This window comes from Propithecus coquereli, unplaced genomic scaffold (assembly GCF_000956105.1).
Source record: "Propithecus coquereli isolate 6110/MARCELLA unplaced genomic scaffold, Pcoq_1.0 Scaffold138, whole genome shotgun sequence".
Classification (NCBI taxonomy): Eukaryota; Metazoa; Chordata; class Mammalia; order Primates; family Indriidae; genus Propithecus; species Propithecus coquereli.
In genome coordinates, this window is record NW_012138080.1 from 4,778,313 (window position 1) to 4,788,742 (window position 10,430).

The 10,430-nt window shown below is 37.2% G+C and overlaps 1 pseudogene; it reads right to left on the minus strand.

Moving 5' to 3' along the window:
* Positions 1–7,499: 7,499 nt before the first annotated feature.
* On the minus strand, positions 7,500–8,706 carry LOC105806116 (annotated as a pseudogene).
* Between the last annotated feature and the right edge of the window lie 1,724 nt (positions 8,707–10,430).

The following is a 10,430-nucleotide window of genomic DNA, read 5'->3' on the forward strand; positions in this document are numbered from 1 at the left end:
ATTGGGGTCCCAGACAGGAGAGAAAGAAAGGTGGAAAAGCAATAATTGAAGAGATAACAGCTGAGAATTTTCCAGAAATGACAAACTATAGATTTTAAAAGCCCAACAGTCCCAATAAGGGTAAATAAAAAGAAATTCATACTTAGACACATTATAATTGAATACATAATATCATAAACTCAAAGAAAAATGGAAAAGTGGCCAGAGAAAGAAAAAAACAGATTACTGTACTTTTAACAGGACAATGATTAGACTTCTTAACAATTACAGAAGCCAGAAAAATTTTAAATGTTCAATGTGTTGAAAGATAATTAGTTGGGTGCAGTGGCACACACCTGTCGTCCCAGCTACCCAGGAGGCTGAGGTGAGAGAATTGCTTGAGCCCAGGAGTTCAACGCCAGCCTGGACAATATAGCAAGACCTTTATCCCTAAAAAAGAAAAAGAAAAAAAGAAAATTACTGTCAACTAAAATTTGTATATTATCTTTCAAGAACAATGGAAAAATCAGATATCTTCAAACAAACAAAAACAGAGAGTTGCCACCAATAGACCCTGACTAAAGGAAATTCTAAAGACTGCTTTTTAGTTAGGAAGAAAGGGAGCAAGGGAGGTCTGAGATGAATAAAAGAATGGGGAGCAAGGAGAATGCTAAATATTCAGTTAATTGTAAATAAATAATGGCTATAAAGAGCAACAATAATCTCTTAAGGGGCTAAAAAAATAAGATAGAAATGAAATACACAACTGTCAATAGCATGTAAGTTGGGAGGGAAGAATCACAGTTAAAGTGTTTATTGTTTGGAAGGATAAGAAAGATAAAATTTCTAGCATGACCACCAAAAGAGTATATAACTTCTTACTAAAAAGGAAAAAAGTAGAAGCAGAAAAATAACCAATACAAAAGTAGATGAAAATGGAGGAAAAACCAAAATATTGAAAGTTCAAGACATAAAAAACACAAAATAAGATGGTGGAAATAAATTCAAATATATCAAGAATTAAAATAAGTAAGAGTAGACTAAATGCTCAGCTTATAAGCAAAGATTTACAGGTGGTACATATTCTGTTTTAAAGAGTTCAGTCATATTCTCTTTAAGTCACATTTAAAACATAAGGATTCGGAAAAATTGAGAATAACAGCGTGAAAAAATATTACACCATGCAGACACTAGCCAAAAGAAAGCTGGTATTGCTATTAGTATCAGACAAAATAATCCTTAAGGCAAAAAGCTTTACAAGCGATAAAGAGAATATTTCATAAAGATAAAAGATTCAGTTCTCCGGGAAGATGTAAGAGTTCTCTAAACTTGCAAGTACCTAGGTCAAGTTGACAAAATCAGTAAGGAGATAGACTATTAGAACAACACAATTAACAAGCTGGCTTTAATTGAGTAAGTGCAGTACACAGAACACTGTAGCTAACAACTATGGCATACACATTCTTTTCAACCAACATGGAGTATTTTTGAAAACTGACCACATTCTGGGTTGCAATGCAAATCTCAACAGTTTAAAAAAGGTTGAAATCATACAAACCATAGTTTTTTGACCATAATTCAATTAAGTTAGAAATCAGTAACAAAATGATAATTAGAAAAGTCCATACATGAGAAATTAAGATATCATCTTCTAAATAACTTGTGGTTCAAAGAAGAATTTATGATGGATATTAGAAATACTTACAATGTGTGACAACAAAGATACTATAAATAAAAATATATTTAATGTAGATAAAGTAAGCTCTAGTGGGAATTACAGCCTTAAATGCTGAAAAGATGAAAGGCTAACAATTAATGAGCTAAGAATTTTAAAAAACAATGATGAAATAAAAATATAAAAGTGGAAACGAAAAAGATAGCAGAAATCAATAAGATAGAAAACAAAAATACAACAGAGAGGATTAACAAAACCAAAAATTCTTTCTGTGAAAAGCCTTTATAGATAAATGTTAGAACAAAAGACAGGTCGTAAATACAGTTGATGTAGACATTAAATGGCTAATAAGGAGGATTATGTACTTTAGGGCTATAAATTGGAAAATTTAGAAAAATAAATAAATTCCTAGAAAAATAGAACTCAACCAAAACTTTCTCAAAAGGAAATAGAAAATAATAATCCAAAACACATTACAAAAATGAATCCATTTAAAGTTGTCTGACAAAGTAAATACCAAGACCAGATAGATTTTTTGTTGTGATGGTTTTCCTTTTAAAAAGTTTTTATTATGAAAATGTTCAATCATGCACAAAAATAGAGAAAATTGTAAAATGAACTCCTATGTACCCACCATTCAGCTCCAGTAATTATCAGCATTTGCCTTTCCTTTCCTTTTCATTCATCCTCCCCTCAACTTTAAAAAAACTTTTCACTTTGAAATAATTTTAGTCTTACAGAAAAGTTCCAAAAATAGTATCAAGAATTCACATACACCTTTCATCCAGATTCCCCTATTGTTAACATTTTACATGCCCATAGTTCAACCAATCAAAACTAAGAAATCAACTTTAGTACAATAGGATTATCTAATCGTCATACTGTATTAGGATTTCCCCAGTTTTCCCACAAATGGCCTTTTCCTTGTTTGGGATCCAACCGGGAGCCTTCAGGTCTCCTTGGTCTCTTCCAATCTATGAAGTTCATCAAGACCATATAGTTTTACTAGAGAGCTAAAATGAACATTCAGGGGACAGATAATCCTAATCCTTCACAAGCTATTCCAAAAAAAAAAAAGACAAAAAGAAGAAACACTCCTTAGCTCATTTTATGAAGCTAGCATGTAACTGATACTTGAGGCCAACTTGACTTATGAACATGGATGCAAAAAATCTAAACAAAATACCAGCAAACCAAATGCTGAGGTGTATGGAAAAGTTAATAAATCATGACCAGGGTGGATTTATTGTAGGAATGCAAAGTTGATTAAAATTAGAAAAACAATTAATGAAATAAATTAAGATAATTTAATAATATATTAAAGGGGAAAAATATTATCTCAGAGGTACAAAAAATGATAAAATCCAGCATACTTTCTTGATAGCAATTCTTAAACTTGAAGAGATTTTTCTTAATCTGTTAAAGGATACCTACTATAACATACAGCAAACATCATACTTGATGGTAAAATATTAAAAATGTTGCCTATAAGATTAGGAAAAAGACAAGGGTGTCTATTATTACCCCTTCTAATCCTTATTGTACTGGAGAACCTAGCTAGCTTAATAAAGCAAAAATAAAAGATGTGAAAGTCTACACGTGGATAGAAAGGCACAAAACCCTCATGATTCACAGACTACATATGACCATCTATACAAAAGCCCAGAAATGTAGAAATTATGAAATTAATGAAAAATTTTAGCCAGATGGCTCCTTACAAAATCAAGATACAAAAATAAAATTGCCTTTTTACCCACTAGCAACAACTTAGTTTGAAAATATAAAATTAAAAATATGCCATTTAAACAGCACCAACAATATCAAGCAGCCAGAATGAATCTAGAAAAACAAGAACAAAACCTTTATGAAAGAGAGTAGAAAATTTTGTTAAAGGACATTAAAGAAGACTTACATGAAGAGATAAACCATTTTCAAGATTGGAAGACAATATCATAAAGATTTTTATTTTCTCCTAATGGATCCATAGATTCAATGAAGAAGCGAGAATATACACAATTTTATTTTATTTTTATGAAGTTAACATGAAAAACCAATGTCTTTTTTTAAAAGAACATGAATATATGTGGGAAAAAGGAAATTTTTAGCATCTGTGTATCTGTGAGTGTGGAGGGAGAAAGGTGGGGTCAGGAAGGGGCTTACAGGAAGGAAATGTTTATTTTCTTAGACGGGGTAGTTAGGTACTTGCCGTATCTCCCTCGGGCTGGACATTCTGGGCCTTGCCCTGGGCCCCACGCTTTGGAGTGACTTCCTTGGAATTTTCTAGGTCATTCTCAGGTGCACGAGACCAGCTGAGGTGTGCAGTGTGGTCCTGCGTGGGTCCCCGCCGTCGGAAGAGCTCTCCTCAAAGGTTTTCAAGTCCTCCTCCAGTGAGTAGGGCCATCGCGTGACTGGGAGCGCTGTGGAGGTGAGGTACCCAAGACCCAGAACCCGGACCGGACTCACGCGTCCCGGGTACCCAAGTCTCCCTGGGGCACATTTCTCCTTGGGGGCACCCTCCTACTGTACCCCCGCCCCCAGGCGCTCCGAGCCTCGCCTTGTTAAGGTGGGTCCTGGGTCCCTGGGCCGGAGGCTGGTTGCAGGAGGGGCCTGGTGAGCAGATGGCTCCCACGGTCCAGTGAGATATTGCCTTTGCGGGATCGCTGAGCCACTGGAAACGTGCAGACGCGTTGATTTGGAGCAATCTTTGTTTGTACTGAACTAAGGACAAGGTTGGGCCTTTGGGGTACCCACGGTCCCTTGTTGACTTGGGCTGGAGCCTCGCGCACGTTGGCTGTCTGTTCACGTGTGTTCTGTGTTCCCATCGCGGTGCCACTTCCAGCAAACAGCACAGGAGGGTGGGGTGGCGGGGAAACCTGCTAAGGGAACAGAAGCGTGCTGTGTCTCTTCTTATGTTTACTTGGGGACAGACGCTGAGAGGAATGGTGTGAAAAATCATCGCATCGTTTTAATTATTGATTTTCTCCCTCCCATTGGTTTTTTCTTTGTTTTGCCAAAAACAAAGATGTGTAGTTGAATTTGCTTAAGTTAAATGTTCATGTACACGATAGCACCGTATGCAAATAACTCTTCTATCTCTGTCTCCAGCCTGGTCTCTCTTCTGAGATCAGGCCCCCATCCTAGAGATCCTTTTATAGGTTCATCATGCCTTCATGTTGACACTCTCCAGACTAAATACATCATTTCCCCCTGCCCTCACCTCCAAAACTATTCTCCTTCTCTAGTCCTGCCTGGAAGAATAATACCTTTGTTCAATCATCCAAGCCAAATATCTGAGAATCATCTCTGGATCTTCTTTCTGTCAGCATCCACATTCCATCAATAGCCAAGTCATGTTCATTCTACTGTCTTAAAACTGCTCAAATCCATCCCTTTCTCTCCTTCTCCATCCCACTTCTATTGTCTTACTTTGCATTCTTGCCATCTTTCCCTAGAATTATTACAATTGTTTTCAACTCGTTTTCCTGCTTTTGTCTTATCCTCACTACATTTCACAGTTAAGAAAAAGTTTACAATACTTAGAAATAAGGCCAAGACAGTGCAGTTAGTCCTTTCAGTGTGATGGTGAAACATGGTTTAATAAGTCTACTCAATAACTATTTAATTGGAGAATGTACCACCAGTAGACTTTATTATTGCTGTTATTATTGGAATTTATAGATTAAGGGCTCACACTCTGTGCAGTTACAATGTAACTTGTAGATTTTTGCCTGGTAGAGATGCAAATAGTTTTGTCAGATAGAGGAGGTGATCTCAATGTTTCATTGCTCTAACAATAACCAGATCTGTCACTAACTTAAAAAAATAGAAAGCTCATTTGGAAACCTCTCTTGATGGTCTATATAAACACCCATTCCTTAAGTCTCTTGGAACAAGTTTAATCAAATTACTTGTTTCTGCATTATTTAATGAATTAAATAAAATCTTTGACCATTGTCTATTATTTTTTTAAGTTTTTATTCTTAATTGATTAATAAGATTGTATATATTTATGGGATACAATGTGATGTTTCAATACATGCACACATTGTGGAATAATCAAATCAGGCTAATTAATATACCCATCACCTCAAATGCTTAACATTTCTTTGTCATGAGTACATTTAAAATCCACTCTTAGCTATTTTGAAATATATAATCAATTACTTTTAACTATAGTCACCATGTTGTGCAATAGATCACTAGAACCTATAGAACTTATTCTTCTGTCTAATCAAACTTGATACCCTTTGAACAAAGTCTCCCCTTTCCCCATCAACCCTTGCCCACCCTCACCCCCAGCCTCTGGTAACCACCATTCCACTCTCTGCTTCTGAGTTCAACTGTTTTAGATTTCACATGTAAGTGAAATCAAACTGTATTTTTTTCTCTGTGCCCGGTTTATTTCACTTAGCATAATGTCCTCTAGATTCATTCATGTTGTCACAAATGACAGAATTTCCTGCTTTTTAAAGGCTGACTAGTATCCCATTGTGTATCTATACCACATTTTCATCTGTTCATCTGTCACATTTCTTTTTTTTAAAGATATTTTGAGACTTAAATGTTCTTCACATATTCAACATCAAATATTGATAATAGATAAACAACAGGAAAAGGCTCTTAAGCAAAGATCTCCCAGATCTCACAGTATCACTCTAGTCAAACACTATAAAGAAAACAGTCAAGTGAACAAAGGATAAGCGAGTTTAACAGTGATTTTTAGTTTGATAGCATAATTAAAAAAACAAAGAACCAACCAACCTTCTCTTAACCTACTGAAAGGAGAGTAAAAGTGAATCATGGAACTAGATCTTTTGTGTGAAGCAGCTTAAAAAGGGGGAGGAGGGACAGACGAGGGAGGAACAACTGTTGTGAATGTAATGCTATAATACACAGGGTCAAGGATTCTAATAAATTCTAAAAGTCTCCAGCTATATTACTGAGAACCATATTATTAAAGATATAAATGCATAGCAATATAAACTGTATGGCATTAAAAAACATATCTTGCTATATAAATGTACAGTATGTCACTTTTACCTCTTTATAAGAATAAGAAAGATTTACAGTTGGCCCTTTTGTCTGAAACTCCTATACTCTCGTAAATGATCAGTGTTGACCTTAATCACCCAGGAGATTCCACTGCTGTCTTGAATCTAGGATCTAGACTCAGCACCTAGAGGGCCCCATCCATCCTCCATGCTGTGTGTTCCTGTGTCTCCAGACATTATTAACTGCAAATTGCATAATTAAGTCCACAGGCAAGTTTGAATACTGAGATCTAGCTAGAAAAAGTAGCAGCAAAGATAAACTAAGCTGAAATTCGTTAGGCAAGCAACAGGAAGATTTAAAAAATGCTTCCAGTTCAAGTCAGAATTAAGGTGGCTGTTAAGTCCCACCAGCTCTGTAGAACTGCAGATGTTTTGCTGTTCTTTGAAAACAGAAGAATCTATAATAAGCATGTTCATTCAAGAAAAATACCAAGTTTAAGTTTTTGTAGCCATTCCCAAGTTACTTTAAGTTTTGTACATTGTTCAAGGGCAGAGTATATATTGATTGGGATATGTTCATAGATGATGCATCTCCAAAAAAATTTGTACAAGGGCTGCCGGCTTCTGAACATCATCCTGATGGCATTATATAGAGAGGCCTAGACGCCTATCACAGACCTGTGCCTTTCCAAGGCAGCCATACCGAGTTGAAGAGCTTTATCAAGAAACCTTTTTTCCTAAAGCATAATCTCCTTTGGCATTGCCAATGCGGAATGGAATATTTGTCTTGCTTCTATTATAAGGCTCCACTGGACATTTGTAGAATCCTTGAGAATTATCAATAATATCAGAAATCATTTTTTGAGATTTGATGGAGCTGCCTCACCAGCAAAAATCACATCAAACTTGGAAACATCCACTGGCTTGGATGGAAATTTGAGGACATGTGGCAAACCAGCACTGCTCCCTGAGATAAGGTATAAAGTCAAATGCTACTCTGTGCTCGTCATTTGTGCAGTATTACACACAGGGGGCATAGAGTTGAGGTTTCAGGTGCTTGGATCTGGAATTTTCATATAACTCCCAAATTTAAGGTGATTGATATTCATAGTCTCAAAATTTTTGGTGTCTTCTGCAGCTTTAGCTCATCAAGCTCCTGTCACCATGTAGTTGGCATATTTTCCTGCTTTCAGGCCAGTTGGGTTTAAGGAGACAGCATTGAACTGGCCAGACCCACTTCCTTGCACAAAAATCACCTTGTACAGTAGTTTTCTGGAATGGCTAACAATTCCTGTACAAGATTCTCTGAGTTGTTAATAATCTTAGCAAAATCTGATGACCTGTGGCTCATTTCAAGAACACTAATGCCAATACCTTTTGAAAGGTGGCCTTACTAATAACCTGTTAAATAGAGAAAAATAAACTGTCAAACAAAAAGTAAGAGAAACAGCACATAATTGTACCCTTGAAAAAGAAACTCACAACTACCCACTTATTTTGTTTAATTAAAACACCTGTGGCCTAACTTGTTATCTTTAATAGTTTCGTTTTCTTAGCCTTGAAGAGCCCTAAGTGGACAGTAGGGTTGTGAACTCCCCACTCCAGTACTCTGCCTCAGTTTCTGCCGGAAATACATTTCAAGGACTCAGATAACCTGGCCTCACAGAAAAAGTGAAAAATAAAGAGCACCTGCCACAGTTTCACAGCTGCTTCTGTTATCAGGCTGCAGCAAAGAAAAAACCCAACCATTTTTACCTTTTAAAGCCAGAGCAGCTTTTCCTCAATGGCTGGCACCTTTCCACCTTCCTTCTTGCTGTGCCGCTTTCCTTCTCTCTTTTTCTCTCTCTTTTTCTTGAGAAAGTAAATAAACTTTTTACTGTTATATATCCTAAACTCTGTGTGAGAAATCTTTCTTTCTCCAACTGTGGTATGAGCACCTAGTGAGCTTTCCACCCTTTCACCTTTGTAGTCTAATAATTCTGTTTATGTCTCCAACAACACCCAGAGCAGCAGTATGGTGGGCCCAGGCCCAAAGTTGACCAAATGCCTTGGGGCATCCATGGTGCGGGGGAGGGTGGCAAGTCAGCCAGAGATGACCGATAGTGTGGGCAGCACATGTCTCCCACCAGCAGCAGCGCACGCCTGTCAACCAGTGTTCATTCTATATTAATATGAGACTCACATTTTTATCTCTTTGAAAATTATACTTTGACATCACACTGCTACTAACAAGTTATTTCTAGCTTGCTTATCTGATCATGTTATTTCTCTGCTGAAATCCTGTAATGGCTCCCTGTAATCTAGAGGAATCATGTTCACATTCCTTAGCTTGACACTTTCATGTCCTTCATGGCCTTGGGCCTGCCTACTTTTCTAGCCAAATCTCCTCCCATTCCCCCACAAACACTTTGTATTCCAATCATGTGGCACTGTTACATAAGCAGTGCTTCTTTCCCTTTATACATGCTCCTTTCTTCATCTAGAACCGCCCCCCCCACTATTCTATCCTCAAGCCCCTTTCTCCTTTTCCCGCCTTTCTGTCTTACTTACTTTCAAAACTCAGCCTAGGTGTCACTTCCTCTGGAAGCCCCCTAAGAACCCTTGCTGGATTAAGGTGTTGCTCTCCTGTGCTCTCCTTGTGCTTACTGCTATCGCAACATGCATCACACTCCCAACAATTCTTCACTTACTTGCCTCTTTCTGAGGCTAAAAGCTAGATTGTAAGTTCTTGAGCTAGGAACTGAATCGACTGTCTCTGAAGTAGTTATGCCCTGAATTTACTAGTAAGAAAATGACCTATTTGCCTTATCTGCCTCTGCAAAGAATCAATTTTTATGGTAAAATTACATTGAGTTTATAGGCTGCCAACAACATAATAAGCATAAGCAAAGTTAGATGTAGCCTCTTCCCAATGGCCCTAGCCATTATTAGATAAGTTCTTTTTCTTGATTCCTTCTTAATGTTACAGTCAATGAAAGAAAATAAATTTTTAATTATACTGTTGTCTAAAGGAGATTGTTCCATGCTTCCTCATCAGATAGTCATTAATATTCTCAGAATTTTATTCATACTTAGAGCTTGGCCTATGGTCAAAATAAATAGTATTTATAAACATGAAAGTGTTCCCATTTTCCCCAAGAGATCTAGAGGAAATTATGACTTTCCGAATTTAAGGCCACATCCTGCACTGATGTATTAAGTGTTCGTGGTCCTCTGATAATACTGCATGCCACAGCCTCACCTAGTATATTCTGTGAGCCCTGGACTGTACTTTCCTCTCAGCCACTTCCAACTGTGCCTCATCTGCCCAAGAGACATTTCATTGTGCAATTTCTTACTGACAAATGTCTTTCTTGTGCTTTTCTTAATGCTGTTCTGTCTGGAGCAAGTTGGTTCCCTTTGGCAGAAAATACTATTCATGAGAAAAATTTCCTGATGAAAGGGATCCTAGATTTCAGTGCTGAGTATCAGCAGCACAAGGAAAAGCACAACTGCATGAGGATTAGAACTTTATACATGTGATTGACTTCTGGCTCTAACCGAAGCAAAGACGGCATCAGGGTAAATCCTCTTATCCTTTAACTTGCTCTGAACCACCTCCCAGATGTCGAGGTTCATGGTAAAATGTGTTCAGTCTATACCCTCAAGTATTCTGAGCCTCTAAATCTTTGAAAGAGTATTTTATTCTCTCATTCCATGTTAGAAAATCATCATCAGGAAAGCTAACAGAGTTACTTAATGGTCTCATGTTAGGTCCCTCCTTTCTTTAGACAAGCATCTCCTCC